Source organism: Pavona decussata, unplaced genomic scaffold (assembly GCF_977016875.1).
Source record: "Pavona decussata unplaced genomic scaffold, jaPavDecu1.1 SCAFFOLD_32, whole genome shotgun sequence".
NCBI classification, from domain to species: Eukaryota; Metazoa; Cnidaria; class Anthozoa; order Scleractinia; family Agariciidae; genus Pavona; species Pavona decussata.
This window is the reverse complement of record NW_028145455.1, coordinates 71069-90978: the sequence shown is the minus strand read 5'-3', so window position 1 is coordinate 90978 and position 19910 is coordinate 71069. Positions and strand designations below refer to the sequence as shown.

General features: G+C 38.4%; 1 pseudogene across 1 annotated transcript; it reads left to right on the top strand.

The window, feature by feature from the left end:
• The first annotated feature begins 598 nt into the window (after window positions 1-598).
• On the top strand, window positions 599-15657 carry LOC146484451 (uncharacterized; annotated as a pseudogene). The gene is made up of 9 exons (XR_014863589.1): window positions 599-728; window positions 5885-5999; window positions 7340-7474; window positions 7985-8186; window positions 8904-10286; window positions 10928-11068; window positions 11427-11563; window positions 12989-13151; window positions 13935-15657. The product of XR_014863589.1 is annotated as an uncharacterized LOC146484451 (transcript).
• Window positions 15658-19910: the final 4253 nt, after the last annotated feature.

Genomic DNA, 19910 nt, shown 5'->3' with positions numbered 1-19910 from the left:
TAGACATTGTATATTTTGATCTTATTTTCATCCTAATATTGTATACTTTCGTTTTTGGCCTAAATTTTATTCCTCGTAGTTATCATCCTAATACTACACACTTTAATTCTAGGCCAAAATTTCATCCTAATACTATACATTTTTGGTGCACCAATCGCTCATAAAAGTGGCATTTTCTCCCTTGAACTTGACCATGGATCAGGAACCACGTGTATTCGGCCAGTCAAGCAGAAAGGAACAAAGGTGCAGAATTTGATACTTCATGTCCAAATCCCCCACCCCACCCAGTTAAAGGTCAAATCCCTCACCCTTTAGGAGGTTTTTCTTGTCAAAACGTATTACTCCCCATGTCCGTGGTGGGTGGAGAGGGGGAAGGAGGGGGGGAGGAGGGGGGAAGGAGGGGGGAGGGACGGGGAAGGAAGTTGAAAGTTTGAATTGATCTGAAAACACCTTGCATCTGTTAGATATAACAACTTGGAGATCTTAATTAAAACTTACCATATATGACTGTTTTCTGAGCCAAGTCATTATGTAAATTTTAAAAAATACATTTTGAGCAAAGATCAATTGAACCAAACAGAGTGAAACATTTGTTCACAGACAAGCTAGGAAACGGGTGCACCTTTCTTTTTCGGTAAACAAGCGTGAAGTTTTTTAGTGTCTTCGCTGGCGTTCTGGTATCACCGGTTTATAGCTTAAAAAAGGAACCAGTTCTCCTTTCTATTAAGGTACGTTATAAACAAAAGCTAATGGAAACGGTGTTCGAGCGATTCATTACAGTCTATACATACAACTGATCCAAACAAATCTTAAAACCTAGCTGGCGTTTCTAGTAAGAAATCGCGTGCTTTTATTTCGATTTTCTTTGTGCCTTCCGTTTAATTAATCGTCTGCGAATGGGGAACGGAGTTATCATCAGTTTAATTATACCTTCCATCGTAGTATTTATCTGGCTCATTTCTTGATTTCTTTATTCCACGGAAAGCCAGACTTCAAGAGAACAAAAGCTACCTAATAAGCATTATCAAACTTTGGAATCCAACCACAAAAAATGAAGTTGATTGTCCTTGAAAATACCATTTTACTCTTTCGTCGCGATTGAGAAACGTATTTGAAAACCTAAAACTGTTTGGATCCTTTACTTTGGTAGACTGAACACTAAACGGTTTTCAGAAGTGTGATGATGGTAGGGATGGGCCAGCTTTTGAATGTTCAGTACATTGCGGTAGTCTAAAAAAGAGTTAAGGCAATACGATTTTGGGGAGATGAAAAATGAGCATGCACTAGTGAGGAAGTCGGTAGTTTCCCTTTTGCTTTAATTACGTCGGTACAACTGACGAGGTTAATGGGCTTTTACGTACGTATTTAAAAACGGTGTTTAGCCGGGGTGCTTGAAAATTGTCTAAAAATGAAAGTTGAACAGCTGCTTAATTTTTCCGCTCACGCACTGAAGTCTTTCATACATCGCTTCTTTTAGTTTATTTCAAATTTAAGCCCGTATGCAGGTAAATTAAGGGAACGATCCATCCAACCAAAGTTAACTTATTCCCCTGTCTTGAGCTTATCCGTTCAAGTATCAGAAAAGAAAACAAAACGCTTTGCTTTATTGTGTGTAATGGGTATCATTTAAATGATACCCATCACAAGGTTGACGCAATCAACCGCCGTAGTTTGGCGGTTGATGTTTTAAAATTTATTATTTATTTATTATTATTTTTTTTATTTAGACATTATTTGAACACGACATTTGCTCTAAGAACAACTAAGTGTTCATCGAGAGAGCTCACGTCGGATCAACTAACCCGCATAAACACATGGCGGAGACGGACTAATTAACAGGGCTAACATGCACGAGTACAATAAGTTAAACAAACAAAACTACTAAGCTAAACTAAGAAAAACGAGATGAATGGGAAATAAATGACTGGACTTGCTTGAATAAACGAACATTCGACTGAAATTGCAAATCCGCAGAACCAAACAGAAAACATTCAATCTTTACTGGTAATGGCGGTTGATTGCGTCTGCGGCACAGGCTAAGTAATTGATAGCCAAACAGAAAAGTTTTAAATTTAGCAGTTTGTGTTAGGTATTTAGACTTTATCCAAACGGTCTGCAGGAAACTGGTAAAGGATTAAAAAAAACTGCTAAAAAATGTGAGCTAGTAACCGCCTTGGCTAAACTAAGTAAAGCGTTTTTATATCATAAAATGCACGAAGGTTCGTTTTGTGAATTACACGTAAATGCTGTTTCCATGTCAGCAGGTGCTAAAATATGAAGCAAATTGTTTACTAGATATCTATCCCAATATTTTTAGCTTTTGTACTTAGAGCTCGAGTTTAGTTGAAATTAGTAGTGGTGAGAGTACTTGGGTTTAAACGTCGACAAATCATCCGTGAATAGTCAACAAGTTTTCTATGAATTTGTAGGATCGGAGACCATTTGAAGATTGCTGCGCAAACAAAGAAAATTGAACACAAAATTGAAGCATTTGATCACTGATAAAAGTGTGCCAATTTAGGCCTAGTTTGCTTTTGTGCATTCATGTCAATATTTTTCTGAACTGAGTATTAATTTCACTTTGTGGATCACTGTTTTGATTTAACAGAGTAAATACCGTGCATTCAACAGGAAAAGGTGCGTGCAGTTGCTACACAACTATTAAACACCACGAGAGGACACTCAGTCGAGCTGATTTTCACTGAAAAGACCACTATACTCTTGCGTCGCGATTCAGAAAAGTATTTAATAAGGGTAAACTGTCTGGATGCTTTACTTTGGTAGACCGAATACTAAACGGTTTTAAGAGGCGTGATGATGGCAGGGATGGGCCAGCTTTTGAATGATAAGTACCTTGCGGTAGTCTAAAAAAGAGTTAAGGCAATACGATTTTGGGGAGATGAAAAATGAGCATGCACCAGTGAGGAAGTTGGTAGTTTTCCTTTTGCTTTAATTACGTCGGTACAACTGAAGAGTTTAATGGGCTTTACGTACGTATTTAAAAACGGTGTTTAGCCGGGGTGCTTGAAAATTGTCTAAAATGAAAGTTGAACAGCTGCTTAATTTTTTCGCTCACGCAAGTCTTTTATACATCGCTTCTTTTAGTTGATTTCAAATTTACGCCCGTATGCAGGTAAATTAAGGGAACGATCCATCCAACCAAAGTTAAGTTATTCCCCTGTCTTGAGCTTATCCGTTGAAGTATCAGAAAAGAAAACAAAACGTTTTGCTTTATTGTATGTAATGGCCATCATTTAAATGATACCCATTACAATGAAAGCCCCCCATTTAGAATCTATTATTAAGTCCCAAAGAATAATGGTTTGCAAGAGATTTGCCGATGAGGAACCTTGTGCTTGGAAAACAATTTTGTCACACTACCTGAAATCGGTTAGGGATAAAATTATTCTCTGTTGTGATTTTGATGTTAAAAGACTCCCTATTAATCTTCCAAGCTTTTACCAGAAATGTTTAAAGTGTTTCACACAATGTTCCGCAGCTGCATATGAGAGTGAATTTGAAATGTCACATGAAGAAATATCCAACACTGTCATATGGAATAATAAATTCATTTTTATTAATGGTAAATCTGTCTTCAATATAAGGTTGACTAGTAAGGGATTAATTAGAATAGGTGATTTAGTTACGGAAGGTAAACAATTTATCAGTCAATGCAATGTACGCCAGCGGGATTTTTCTCCGAAAGACGTTTTTGATCTGATGGCCCTTATCGACGCTATTCCTGCACCGTGGCGGCAATCTCTGAAAATGAGTTGGTACGTGAATAAAACACATTTTGTTCTTCATGATCAAATTCAACTTGTTTTAAATAATCAAAATGTTTTGATCGACAAAGCGCTGTCTAAAAGCATATATAGGGAATTAATTTCTGGGTTAGTAACTCTTCTAACAGCACAATTGAGGTGTTATGAAAGCTTTGATAATGTCTGTTTGGAATGGAAGGAAATTTATAGCTTGCCGTTTAAAGTCGCTCTTGACACAAAATCACGAGAATTTCAATATAAGGTCTTGAACAGGTATCTAGTAACAAATAATTTTTGAAAAAAACAAGCAAAATAGATTCTTCAGCCTGTTCCTTTTGTTGTGTGAATGACGAATCCCTTGATCATCTATTTGTGACTTGCCTTTTCATTGCAACGCTATGGGAGAAACTTGTAATATGGTGCAACAACATAAATATCAAGGTTGAATCACTATCTGCTGTAGATATAATATTTGGTAACTGGCAAAGGAAGGAGGACTTTCTGTTGTTGAATCACATTATTCTCATTGCTAAACAATATATACACTATTGTAGGATCAACAATTCAAAACCACTCTTTAATGTTCTCTTAGTACGAATCAAGTCAGTTTACTTATTAAAATGCCAGATTTCTACATGGAAGAACAAAAGGCAAGCCCACTCTTTGAAATGGGGCAAGTGTCGCTTTTGAATTAAAGATAAATAGGTACTTTGAAACATGCATCCACAATTTATATTATAATATCTTAATTCCTGTCTAAGCGCTTGTTGTTAGCTGTGTGATTGTGTGTATTGTGAAGTGTATGTGTGTGATCATTTAAATGATACCCATTACAAGGTTGACGCAATCAACCGCCGTATTTTGGCGGTTGATTGCGTCTGCGCCGCGGGCTAAGTAAGAGATAGCCAACAGAAAAGTTGTAGCAGTTTGCAATTAGGTGTTTAAACTTAATTCAAACGGTCTGCCGGAAACTGGTAATGGATGAAGAACACTGCTCAAAACTGTGAGCTAGTAACCGTCTTGGCTAAACTAAATAAAGCGTTTTTAAATCACAAAATACAAGAAGGTTCGTTTTGTGAATTACATGTAAATGCTGTTTCCATATCAGCAGGTGCTAAAATATGAAGCAAATTGTATACCAGATATCTATCCCAATTTTAATTTTTCTAGCTTTTGTACTTAGAGCTCAAGTTTAGTTGTACTAAGTAGTGGTGAGAGTACTTAGCTTTAAACGTCGACAAATCTTCCGTGAATATTCAACAAGTTTTCTTTGAATTTGTAGGACCTGAGAGCATTTGAAGACTGCGGCGAAAAACAAAGAAAATTGAACACAAAATTGAAACATTTGGTTACTAACAAAAGTTTGCCAATTTAGGCCCAGTTCGCTTTTGTGCATTCATGCCAAGAATTTTTCTGAAAGTATTAATTTCACTGTGTGGATCAGTGTTTGGATTTAACACAGTAAATACCGTTCATTCAGCAAGAAAAGGTGCGTGAAGTTGCTACACAACTATTAAACACCATGACAGTTGTGTTTGAAGTTGGTATTAATAACAAGTCTGGTTAGGACACTTCTCGAGCTCTGAAAAAAAAATTTTACATTGCCAAAGGAATTTCTGCATGATACCTTTGACCATTTTCAAACGATTAAACCTAGAAAAATTGTCAGGCAGCTGGTGTTAAAACTTATAAAGGGAAATGAGAAAGCGGAAAACTACAGGACAAACTAAAATAATTGACAAAATGTTTCGTTTCATGGCTCTTTCAGTCGTTTGAATGACGATCTGGATCGTTTTGACTGCTCAGGTACTGTTGCTAATCTTCATCTGCTGATGTTGTTGACTGGCTGTGTATTTTTATTACTTAGCACTGCGGTTGTTGGCGATTCGTGCATTTTGTTTCTCGCTGTCTAGGTGCCCGGGATCCCCATGGCATGGCTTTGCCATCTTGACTTTGATAAGTTAATCCATTCTATATTAGATATTAAGTTTAAGAAGATTCATTTTATAAAAGATATTAAGTCTAAGAGGTTCATCATCTGTTTAGGTACATGGCTCAGCTTACTATGAAGTAAAAACTAGTGGATCGCTTACAAAGATCTCTCTTTACTAACGTTACAGGTGCATCACAGAATGATGCTAATTAATGGCCGTATCACACCCGCGGTGGTTGTATTACTTCTCGTGGTGTTTTGTGGGACGAATATTTGGAGAGAAACTATTGCACAGAGCACAGGTAAATATTTAAATGCTATCGACCTAGTCGATTATATTGCTAGACATTAGCACTTTGTGTCCTTGTCCTAAGTTGATGTTATCTATAAATTAGCAGATTACCTTAAATGTAATGAATGAAAGTTGAAATTTTCGATCGAAATTGAAAGTTCAAATTTTCATTTTCGATCGGTATGAGAATCGATTTTGCAATCAGACGAAACATATCATGCTTGGAGAAGACTACGATTTGGTGTCTTTTGATGTTTTTTCTCTATTAACTTCAATTCCTGTTGTACTCGCTATTCAAGTTGCTACTGTTTGGCTTTCTAATGATGACACATTACAGGATAGAACCTCCATCACTGTTTATGTCATTCTGACCTTTTGCATTTCTGCATGTTTGTCAACAACAAACTTTACTGAAGCGATAAAACACCTACTAGTACCAAATTTGCGGAGCCGCCATGGCCTCCCCAGTGTCAGCTTCCATGGCCAATCTGGTCACGGAAGATCTGAAGCCAAGAGCATTATCCACCTTCCTCGTCCGACCGAGCTCCTTGAAAAAAAAAAGTTGGCGCTGTGTGTGCCGCTGTAAAATCCAGCCTTGTGAAAACGCTACAGCACAAAAGCTATCCAGCAATCGATCCAAATCATTGTTAAAAGGGAAACAAGCCGTGAGGTACCTTTCATGATGGCATTGTATGTCGACAAGACAATGGCCAACTTTGAAGCAACCGTCTACCGTAAACCCACCCATAGGGAGAGGTATTTGGTGTTTGACTCGCACCACGCGGTCCTCTATAAGAGCGCTGCTGTTAAGTCCTTGTCCGATCGTGCCAAAAATGTTCCATCCTAAAGCGATGAACGATCTAGTGAAATGAAACATGTAATTTCTGCACTGGTGCACGTGGCGAATGGTTACCCGAAAATATTTTTTAATGGGTCCATTATAATTGGTTAAGCTGTTGTGATCTCCTTGTACGTGGTACGGAACAAAGACAAAAACTCCCTCACAAAACTCTCCTCAAAAAAAGTCCCTGAAAGGTTTACAGCCCATGATGAACTTCTGTAGACTTGGTCAGATGCTCTTACCTCTCAACTAACATTTATGGCTTATTTTACCATTGACTAGATTTAAATGTGCCATGCTTCGTGTCTCCTACTGTGATCAGCAATGGTGTAGGCACAGGACACTTTCGACATTGTTGATCCTAGGCAATATGCAACACGCTTGACACATGAACCTGTAGCAACGGACCTAGTTTGCCAAATTTCCCACAGAACGTAGAGGTCGGTGCATACAATTGGTGAAAAAGAGGTCATGGGATTGATTATTTTCATCGATTATTTTCTCATTAGGGAGTCCCACCACTGCAGCTTCTAAAATAGTGGCTGTCACCACTGAACCTGTCGCCACCGCACCTTCTCCTGACACCTTTCTCATTAGTTCAATGCGAAGGAAATGCATCCCGGGTGGTAATGCATCAACGGATGGTAAGATAGTAGTCACCTTAACTTTCAATCCAGCAATCAATGTTTCCATATAGCCTCACTTTTAAAACAAGCACATCAAATAAGCATTAATTTAGCAGATTTTCAATAAGACGACTAGGCTCTGTCTGTCTCTCTGTCTCTGTCTCTCTGTCTCTGTCTCTCTCTCTGTCTCTCTCTCTCTGTCTCTCTCTCTCTCTGTCTCTCTCTCTCTCTGTCTCTCTCTCTCTCTCTCTCTCTCTCTCTGTCTCTCTCTCTCTCTCTCTCTCTCTCTCTCTCTTTCTCTCTCTTTCTCTCTCTCTCTCTCTCTCTCTCTCTCTCTCTCTCTCTCTCTCTCTCTCTCTCTCTCTCTCTCTCTCCTTCTTTCCAATAAATACTTTGAATTTAATTAAACCGTCCAGATCTTTTAGTAATTGACATACTTTAGATACGTTTAAGTTAAAATTTTGTATAACATCAATAACGTGTGCCATGTAGCTTTATACGGCCTAATATATGTATGTTACCTGGTAGGACCCGAATGGGATCAACAAATCCGTCGTTGGTTACGGTGGATTATACCACCAAACGAAGAGTTTAACTACACTTGCAGAGGACGGTGTGGTGTGGATGAAAGAGACTATTCTGCACGGGTGCATTATAGATATTAACCTTTATGTTTCTGTGATAAACTCTGTGATGAACTTGGTGACTGCTGTTTTGATTTCAATGCATTGTAAGTTTATGTTTGAATGCATCGCTTATAATATTATAATCTGCTCGCGTACATGAAGAAGCTCGACCGTTTCTGTCAACTTACAAGAAAATTGGCGGTGAATGACCAGATTTTGCTAATCTCCATGTTTGCATTAAACAAATCACTACTCATTGGCTTCAAAGTCATAAATATCCAAACCTTGAGTTCCTTGTTACTCTAATCATCTCTGACAAAAACTCTTTCTTATCGTTGAACTGAACAAAGCTAAGTAAACCCTCGTGTACATCCAAGAGTAACTGCCGCATGCAATACGTGTCACTTAACCGAAACGAAGATGGCGAGGACATACATGTAGTTGGGGGAGTTCCTAGTAATTAGCTAACCGAATATATATATAAGGTAATAAGGCTTGCAGATATACATGGGATACTATTATGTCTGCTCGCGTGGTTTGAATTGCAACAATGTGTGGATTCTTTAGAAGATTACAAACTCACATCTATGAGGTGGTTTCGTCCATTTCGTTGCAGCCTCGAGTTCATCTCTTTAGTTATGCTTGTAAATAGCCAGCTGCCCTACCTTCCTCTCGTTGGGATTTATAATCTGTCTATTCAGTTTGAATCATTTGTTTTTCGTTAGTTTGAGTGGAGTGCCTGCAACTTGGTAGCATAGTTTGCTGACACTATAAACAATGCATCTAATTATTTTACATGGCGTTTATCATGTTTTTGATAGGTGCAGAAAAAGTGTTAACCCTCAAGGAAATCCACTGAGCCGGAAGAAAACCTGCCTTCCCAACAATAGCGACGTGACTGACGTCGAAGAAGGTTGGTGGTACGAAGGCGATATTGTCTGGAGCACGTGTCCAAGGAACTGGAGAGATATGAGCGTGCGCCAAAAATGCCAGGATGAAGACAAAAATGACCTTTTAGATAACTTACCTGTGTTTGACAAAGACAGTCACGTGACCTACAGAAATATCTTCTGCGCAAGATGCAACAGTGCTGTGAATACGACCTACTGGAGTCTTAGCTTCAATTGTAGAAAATGGTTTAATACGACAGCTTTTAATTTTAGCGATAGCATGGACTTTTTGCACACGAATTGCACAGTTGGAAAGAGTCCGAGTTTTTTTCAGCGAAAATATTTGAAACAATGCATCCCTCGTTTCCACGATTGTTTAGACGGTAGCCAAGAGAAGACTGAATCATACTGCCAAACAGAATGTCTGCGTTACGCCTTCCCAATTTGTGTAGGTGGTTTCCCTGACTTTAGAAGATTTAAAAACCCGCAATGCGCCCAGTGTAACGGTATTAAACCATGGCTGAATGGCCACTGCGCAAGACCGGCTTCCCTTAGACCACCGCCGGCACTCACAATCTTATTTGATTTTAGTTCCACATCCAAGTACAGTATCGTAGTCCATAACAATATTATGAGACTGCAGCAAACTATCAAGTACGCATCATGGTCCTGTGCCGTTTATGAGGTGTACGACCCGTACACTGGAAAATGTAAAATGATTGCCTCCGCAGCGCGATCACAGAGTTGTCGTAGACAAGATAAATTAAACGCATCCGAAAGCAATACAAGGAACGAAACAGGATTTAGGCAGAGCTGTTTTTGCATACCATTTAATCAAAGCGATTACGACCAGCTACCCAACGGTACCGTCTACATTAGGCCTCATAACACGATTGGCAGCAACACATCTTACACAATTCACAATGACAAATTGCTGCTGTGCGTGAATTTTTCAAGAAACGCGACGGCAACGGTGAGCGTACAAAGCATCGTTAAGACCAAAACAACGGATGCATATGCATCTCTCCAAATTCTCACTTCCATTGGTTGCATTGTGTCGATGGTGTCTCTTGTTCTTCTGTTGATCACGTACATACTGTTTGCTGAACTCCGTAACTTGCCAGGGAAAATCATAATCAACTTGGCGCTGTCTCTGCTGGTGTACCAAGCCATGTTTTTCTCAGCAGTGAAGACACCAAATCACTGAAGAGCAGTGTCTGGTGATTGCGGTTCTTCTTCATTTCTTTGTCCTGTCCTCCTTCACTTGGATGAATGTCATGGCATATGATGTACACCGGACTTTTACCACTTCGGGTAAGTTAAATCCAACTGTATGTGATGTATTTCTTACATGCATATTCTACTTCTAATAATCAGAATAATGGAATTTTTAGTGGTACTACTTTTATAGAGGCCGAGTGGGATGTCATTTAATCGTGTTATAAACGATCACGTAAACGTACCAATGTCTGGCTTTGTAGGCAATTCGCTGGACTTGACATCGCCTCCAGTTTTCCATTTACAAGAAAGAGGGAGAGAGGACTTTGATTCTTATGATAATATTTAATTGGCTTTCAATGAATCACCTTAAAAAAAGATGCCCTAATTCCATCGTTCATGAATGTAGTACGCCTCAAAGACAACCTAACTTAGTTCCTGCAGCTGTAAGTTGTCGTATTAGCTTCCAATGTCTGGGAAAAGACAGCATATATATTTGTCGCTATGTCTATACACATAGCCGATAGTTTTGCGTTTGAAACAGAAAATACTAACACGCTGACCTATCGATAAGAATAAACATTTTAGTGTTGCACAAATGTCAAAATATCTATAGTCAAGCTCTGAGTTATTTTCAGTCGTGACAATCCAGAAATCTTAATTTGATTAACTTTTCTCTTCTCCCATTTATATGACAGTTTTATTTCATATTTAATACATTTTTTATCTATACGTAGTTGCAGTTGTGTCAAACCATCAAGGAAACCACAAGAAACGTCTCATCGGATACTGCTTGTATGCCTGGGGAACTCCGGCATTGGTCGTGTCCATCTGTACAATAATTGATCAAATTATTAAAAGAGGATATTTTGGCTGTGGTAGGTGAGCGTTGCAAGTGCTTTTTATGATAAGACTGAGTGTTGGCAGCCACGTTTGTCCAGCTGTTAGAGTGTTGCTGTCTAAACAATGTCGGCGTATAGTACTCGAGAAAACCAAAATATTTAGGAACTACCTTATAATGGTTAAGTAATCTCCCCTATACCTACCGTAGATGTTTTGATATGCTTTGGTTTCTGTCTAAAATGAACTGCAAGTAGCCGCCGCAAGTTACTTAAATTTTACTGACTAGTATGATTGGTTTTTAAATATTATTTCAACAATCGACATTATTTAAAAATTCTAAATAAATACTTAGCCGGATTGAATACTCCATAATTCAAGTGTTTTGTTTTAAAGGGCAAGGAGAAGCAGCCTGTTTCATATCTGAGCCTAGAGGCCTTCTCTATTCGTTTGTTTTGCCAGTTGCACTGCTACTGCTCTTCAATGTGATTGCTTTGGGACACACTTCGATCCACATCGTCAAAACAAGGAAGGTAGTAAGACCACTGATACTAAATATATTAACTACATTCCTTTCCAATCACCAGACTAAGGGATGTTGCAGTCCCTCTCTTGTAGATTACCTTGCCGATTGGCTGGCTAACAAAATACTTCACTTAATTTCTAAATAAAGCGGTTTTCAATTGAGGGTTTTCGTTCTGCAACACTCATTTAAAACCTCAAACCATATAACTTGCGGCTGATGGGGGTTTGGTATGTGGCTACCACTGACTGACTAATAGCTTGACTAGCTTAAGGGTCTCGCGCGACTGGCTGGCTGACGAGCCATTTATCGCTGAGTAACGAGCTAGACTGCCTGGTTTACTATCCGACTGTCCGGCCAGTAATCGGATGTGACTGACTTGTAGCTGGTTTGGTTGCTGACAGAGGGTGAATGAGTAACTTACTGACCTAGTGGCTAAGAGGCATCCAACAGTTCATTTAATTTCGTTGGATATCACTTTAGAAATTCGGATTTGGTTGTAACGAAAATCTAAAGTTTATTCCAGAAAATGTCAGCCACAAATTTTGTAATACTGGAAAATTTGTTCCTTTTAGTTTCAAAGGGGAACATATGTGATTACAAATGGGAATATTATAGGTCAGCTAGCATTTTCGGAAGCCAACAACAGCTCCTAAATCCGAGGAATAAGATTTAGTTTCCCAAAACTTGCTGCAACTTATGTTTCAGCTAAAGCATCCCAACAGATCAAATCATATTAGCTTACATAGATATTCCCTTAAAATTCCACAAAACCGTTTGGGAACATAGGGACAACATTTTAAGTATTTCGCTTAAAAGTTCTCGTTCGGTGCCGCAGATGGCTACTCATAGTGATTCAGTATATGATTTAGTTATAGAGTAATAGTAAAACAGTGTAACGTTCATTATTGGGCCTTACGTTTGTAGGCGAAGTAATAATTGGTAACTAATTCAGTAAACGACAAAATAAGACTAGTTCCTGGTAATGACTTCTCACCATCAAGATCTGATTAATTCATGTATTATTTTTTGAGCTGACTATCTGATATTGAACTTCAGTGATAATGATGACTACCTGTCTGTCGGACCGACTGAGTAAATGAGCGACTTCCAGACTAATCGTGACTGACTCACTAATTGCTTATTGAGAGAGTGTCCCAGTGATGATGGTCGGCTGTCTGGTGTCTGATTAATCTACCGACTGAAGGGCTGACCGGACTGACTGACTATCCAACGGACTGACTGACTGACTGACTGATTGATTGTCCTAACGACTCATAGATTGGCTCAGAATACCTCGGTGATCATGTTGACTGATTGGCTCACGATTCACCCGAATGTTGGAATGTTGGCTTGCTTTACTCACGAGTCTTTGACTTTCTAGATATTCAATCGGTTGCCATGGTAGAGGATGATTACATATTCCTTTCCTTAGGGAACGCAAAGAGTTACCAATCAGCGATATGGCTCCAGCATAGCTATGATTTGTGTCAAAATGGCGTCAGTGATGGGGGTCACGTGGATTCTTGGGATTGCTGCAAATTACCAGCCTTTGGCATTTCTGTGGTACCCGTATGTTGTTCTAAACAGTCTCCAAGGTACATTTGATCATGCGCTTTTTGTTCTATGTGAGGTATTTATATGTTGTTAAAATAAAAAGAGACCGTCGTAGAAAATGATCACAACGCTTTGGTTTCGTAAGGGCTTGTACATGTTGACGAGTTCCGCTCAAGTCTGGATTTATTTTTTATCTTTTTTCTTTTAATAAGTTACTGACGTTACTAAAAACCATGCTAGAGCGATGTGTCTCTCATCAATAATAATAATAATAATAATAATAATAATAATAATAATAATAATAACAATACTTTTTTCCAGAAAAAGATTTGTACTGGATTATGAATTATGAATTATGAATATGGAAGTTGCATAACTTAAAGTAAATTTGATGATAACTTGGCTCCCAACCTAAATTGGTGATGATTCCTTCATTAGACAGCTCTGCCGAAGAATACAGAAGAATAAACTAAGTAGAAGAATAAACTATTCTCGCAGCTTTTCTCTGTAGACGCTCGACCACTTTATCATTTCCTTGACTGGACTCTTGCCACGCAACATCGCAATAATCAAGGGTGGGCAAGACCATGGCTGAATAAACTCGATTGGCAGCTTCCAGTGTTGACGCTGGCCTTGCCCTGGAAAATATTCCAAGTACTTTCCATAACGCTTTTCTTAATTCTAAGTGATCATTAAATGACAGAGTGCTATCCAAAACAACGCCCAAAATATTTCAAAACATTTGTGGTCTTAAAAGATTGACCATGGACATTTATCACAGGTGCCGTAAACACTCTACGATCTTTTTCAATTATTCTTTACAGGATTTTTCATCTTCCTGTCCTTTGCAGTCAGTAACAGGTCTCTGGAACTTTACAAGAGTAAATTTGCCACCCTGAAATGCCTGAAAGGTCGCAATGGAGCGAAAAACAGCCAAAAGCTCAAGACATACCAAGAAACGTTACTGTAAACAAAAGTTCAGCACAGCAACAGTTTAAACAAAAAAAGTATAAGTTGTGCATGTGGAGGAAAATCAATTTTAGCTTATAGGTAAAATGAAGTTGCTTATTTAAAAGTTGAATGACAACTTTTATATAAGTAATAATAGTCTTTACTTATTTGTTACACTGCATGCGCAACACATTTACAATAGATGTATGACTCAGTACAAGGAGGCAATCCTAATTATACATATGTATCATGGTTAAATAAGTTGAAAAAGACATCTATTAATAAATCAGGTCCTCGATTGCGTAGAGCGGTCCATCGCGAAATCTTTGCCACTTTATTAAAATGAGTAATGAAGTAAGTAATTTATTTTATGTCGCTAACACAGGGAGAGCGTGGGCAATCTCCTAAGCCAGAGGCTCATGCATATGTTAAGATTGCCTGAGAATACTAATCGTATTTTAGATAGTATGTATTATGCACTTTATAACATAGAGGGCAAAATTACTGAATGCTGATTGGTCTAAACAGAAGGCATTTATTTATTTATTTTCTTTCACCGAGGGCAAAACTACTCACTCCTGATTGGTCGAGTGGCGAAAATACTTCCTTCCTTATTGGCTGAGCGCGCCATTTCTACATTTAGTTGGTTTCTTTGTTTTGTGCTGCTGCAGAGAAAACGAATTCTTTCAGGTTCTTTGGAGTTGGATGTTTTAAGCCGGATATATGCTCTATGCTCTATGTGTGATGCCAAGTATACTTGGAAATCAAGTGCTACAGCTATAAAGGAAATCCCTTCAGGTGAACTTTCGTTTCCTACAAGAAACAGCAAAAGATTAAAAGCTTAAAACTTGATCGGATTTGTTTGGTTGAAAAACTGAAATCATTTATGGCCGCGACCAAGTGCTTACACCTCGTTACGGCGTCTTCCAACAAACGATAACCGAACAATAATAACAGTGTCCTTTTGATGGGGGAAGGAGTAGTTCAAATACAGGGGAAGAAATTGCTCTGCAAGTTCCTTCTTTGAACCCACCGTTTGCGATCCGTGTTCGTGTGATTTTCAATATCGGTGGAAATCTTATTCACAGTGCAGGGGAATCAATTAATTGATGCCTAACATTTGGTTTAATTGTTGTTAGTTTGCTCATGAATTAAACTGGTATTTTCTCTTACAAATACACGTATATAATAATCAACTTTTCTCGTTTTGGCTAAGAAACAGGTAAATTGTTTGTTTGTTTGTTTGTTTTGCTTACGCGGATGAGTGTTTTTTCGCCAGGCCGGGGCCGAGCGTTTTACGCGAAGTGCCTCAATAGTTTTTAGAAAATGTTTCCCTCTATGTTATAAACGCGTAATCGCGTAGTGCTCGTAGACTGAATTAAGGATTAATTTTCACTTGTATTTTCAAAGGTTTCGCAAATTGCCCTCGTTGCTCAATTTAGGAAAACTTTGAAAATACGCGTAATGTCTTAGTGTGTACCTGTCAATTTTCTTGCGTTCGTCTTGCTTCGCCTCGATTAGTTGTAGCTCTTTGCGCGGCAAGCCAGCCAATACTTGTAATATATTTTAAATTAAACCTTGATTGATTGATTGATTGGTTGATTGATTGATTAAAACAGTGAGTAACTTAACTCAGTGTGTACCTTTTATTGGTGGATTAAGACAATAGCTGATTTCTGGAGTGACCCTCTTCTTTACAGAACACAGTTTTTGCGCTTTCTGCTAGCATCGGCATAATTTATTCTCGGGCATAATTTCAGACAAATACTTACTACTTCTACGAGTTTACAAGCACAATCTTGTCAAAGCCCCCGCGGCTATAGTTTACTTTACAAAAACCCTTTTTCTAAGATCGTTAAGGTTGAGATTAATCAATTTTAAGAACATTCTAAGAACATACCCCAGAGAAACAGTCAGTTAAGAATGTTTTTATTTCGACCATGATTCGTTTTCTTAAAATGAAGCTGATCGGTCAAGAACTCTCTTCCTCTCGCCTCCTATTAGAATGATATCAATACGGATAATATCAAATGTAAACGTTTAGTCCGATTCAGACCATGTTAACCAAACTACCGAGAATTGGCCGACACGTTGTCTTGTACACAGCAATAGAGTAACCCGCGCAAGCATGTCACAGATAACTTGATACCACATCAATATACAGCAAATAATGTTCTTTGATAGGTGACGCTCTCTCCTTTGAAGAGGTTCCTTCATAAAGAAGGAGAAGAAATTCGGAAAAGGGGCGCGTAGGACGACGGTAAGAGCAAGAAAGTGGAACCCTCTGCAATATAATGTTTTCAAAATAGCGCCGGATTTCCGCGAGAAGCTAGTGAAAAGTTAGCCTCCTTTTCTTTCTCTCTTCCCATCATCCCCCACTCATTATTTTACTCTCTCCCCAGTTCGTTATTGTGTCCGCTCGATCCCCGTGGTACTCATTATTTCACTCTTCTTATTTGTCTCCGCTCGAGCGCAAAAGAAGCCTCTGCGGAGCGGCCAGCCTTTGCAGATCCCAAAAAGAAAGTCAGGTTGAGAGTTACACAGAAAATTCCTTGTTAGGGCGTTATTTGCACTCAAAATTGATTCCCAAGGGAGTTTTGCGACACGCCGTGATCCCTTGAGACATAAACAAGCGAAAAATCCGATTTAAAAATTCAGTCAGGTTTGGCCAAAAACAATGGACTAAACCCTTGGAGAAAAGTCGATTTTTGGACGAAATACAAATATTCTTTCAAAAGCTTCCTATTGAATAAGTGTGTCTGAAAACGTCCTATGAGAAACTTTTTAGGCCTCCCATGGGACCAGGGACAAAGAAATAGCCCTCAAAAGATGAAGTCAGGGTGAGAGTTAAACTGAAGATTCGTTGTCATGGCGTTATTTGCAGTTAACATTTATTTTCAAGGGAGCTTTACGACTCGCCGACATTCCTGGGGACATAAACAAGTGAACAATGCCGACTTGAAAATTTGGTCATTTTTGGCCAAAAACCATGGATTACCCCGGGAAAAAAGTCGATTTTTGGACGAAAAAAACAATATTCTTTACAAAGTTTCCAATTGATTCAGTGTGTCCGAAAACGTACCCTGAGACACTTTTTAGGTTCCCAGAGGAACCCTGGGGACATAAATAAGTGAAAAATGCCTACTTGAAAATTTGGTCATTTTTTGCCGAAAACCATGGACTTACCCCTCGGAAAAAAAGTCGATTTTTGGACGAAATACAAATATTCTTTTAAAGTGCTACTGTGATCAAATTTTCACGTCTTGAATTTTAAAAGTTATCACATAGAATTATAAGAAAGATTAAAAACGCCGTTTACCGTTTCTTAATATCTGCATTGGTTCTGGAGATATTTAACTTTAACAAAGCTTCCAATTGATTCAGTGTGCATGTCCGAAAACGTACCCTGAGACACTTTTTAGGTTCCCAGAGGAGTTTTACGACACGCCTAAACCCTTTGAACATAAACAACTGAAAAATGCTGACTTGAAAATTTGGTCCTTCTTGGCAAAAAAAAAAAACATGGACTTACCCCTTGAAAATAATTCGAGTTTTAGACGAAATGCATATATTCTTATCGAATCAGTGTGTCCGAAAATGCACCTGAGACACTTTTCAGGCCTCCCAAGGGACCAGGGTCAAAGAAATAGCCCATAAACGATGAACTAAGGATGAGAGTTAAACAGACCATTCTTTAACAGGGCGTTATTTGCACTCAAAATTGATTCCCAAGGGAGTTTTACGACACGCCGAGATCCCTGGGGACATAAATAAGTGAAAAATGCCGACTTGAAAATTTGGTCATTTTTTGCCGAAAACCATGGACTTACCCCTCGGAAAAAAGTCGATTTTTGGACGAAATACAAATATTCTTTTAAAGTGCTACTGTGATCAAATTTTCACGTCTTGAATTTTAAAAGTTATCACATAGAATTATAGGAAAGATTAAAAACGCCGTTTACCGTTTCTTAATATCTGCATTGGTTCTGGAGATATTTCTCTTTGAAAAATGTGTAAAATATGTAAATGAGAGGACTGATGACGTCATACTATCAACTCAACATAACATCAAGCATATAAATAGAGCTATCTCAGTCAATTTACAGCAGAGACCATTGAAACCTGGTAGGCTAATAGTCCTAAAGGCAATACACCTACAGCTATAAAAAAAATCTTTTCCCATGGCAACTCACTCTTTTCCATTCCCCTCCAACCTGATTTCAATATTTTTGTGATTTTCAGCTTGAAAAACATTTAACAAGGCCTTGAACTTGACCTAACATATTTACACGCTTGCTGGATCATGCAGATGGGGCACCATCGGCAAATATCAAAACAGATCGCCAACGGTGGCCAGCAAAGCCTTAAGTATCAGGGAGGACTGGAACCCAGTATGTTGCCATGGTAACAAAGTTGATAAGCTCATATTGTGGAACACACCCAGGACAATGTCACTGCAAAAAATCAAGCATTTCTGACACAAATTGGCTGAGATATCTTTTTTCATAATATTTGATTAAAATTCGGTTGATATTATGACGTCATCACTTGGCTAATTTGCATATTTTAAAAACTTGAATATCTCTGGAACAAAAAGAGATATTTGAAAATAGTAAACAGCATTCTTCTTCTCGTACAGACTACTTGTTTATGTTTTTAAATGGCTTAGATTTGAAAGACGGGAATTTCGTTATAGTAGCACTGTAAAAGCTTCCAATCGAATCAGCATGCCAGAAAACGTCTCCGGAGAAACGTTTTAGGTTCCCAAGGGAGTTTTACGACACACCGAGATCCCTAAGGTTAAAAATAAACAAGTGAAAAATGCCGACTTGAAAATTTGATTATTTTTGGCGAAAATCCATGGAATTGGAAAAAAAGCCATAAACCATAGACTTGTCACTTTGAAAAAAGTCGAGTTTTGGACGAAATACAAATATTCATTTAAAAGCTTCCGTCTGAAAAGGTCCCCTGACACACATTTTAGGCCTCTCAAGGGACCAGGGAAAACGAAATAGGCCACAAAAGATGAAGTCAACTTGAGAGTTAAACAGAAAATTCTTTATCATGGAGTTATTTGAACTTAAAATTGACTCCAAAGGGAGTTTTACGACACGCCGAGATCCCAAGGGACATAAACTAGTGAAAAATGCCGATTTGAAAATTTGGTCATTTTTGGCAAAAAAAAAACCTATGGACTTACCCCTTGGAAAAAATTCGAGTCTTGTACGAAATAAAAATATTCTTTTAAAAGCTCTCTATCGAATCAATGTGTTCGAAAATGTCACGTGAAACAGAAAATTCTTTATCATGGAGTTATTTGAACTTAAAATTGACTCCAAAGGGAGTTTTACGACACGCCGAGATCCCAAGGGACATAAACTAGTGAAAAATGCCGATTTGAAAATTTGGTCATTTTTGGCAAAAAAAACCCTATGGACTTACCCCTTGGAAAAAATTCGAGTCTTGGACGAAATAAAAATATTCTTTTAAAAGCTCTCTATCGAATCAATGTGTTCGAAAATGTCACGTGAGACACTTTTCAGGCCCCACAAGGGACCAGGGTCAAAGAACTAACCCACAAACGATGAACTAAGGATGAGAGTTAAACACAACATTCTTTGACAGGGCGTTATTTGCATTTAAAATTGATTCCCAAGGGAGTTTTACGACACACAGAGATCCCTGGAGACATAAATAAGTGAAAACTGCCGACTTGAAAATTTGGTCACATTTGGCCAAAAACCATGGACTTACCCCTCGGAAAAAAGTCGATTTTTGGACGAAATGCAAACATTCTCTTAAAAGTTTCCAATCGAATCAGTATGCCAGAAAACGTCCCCTGAGAAACG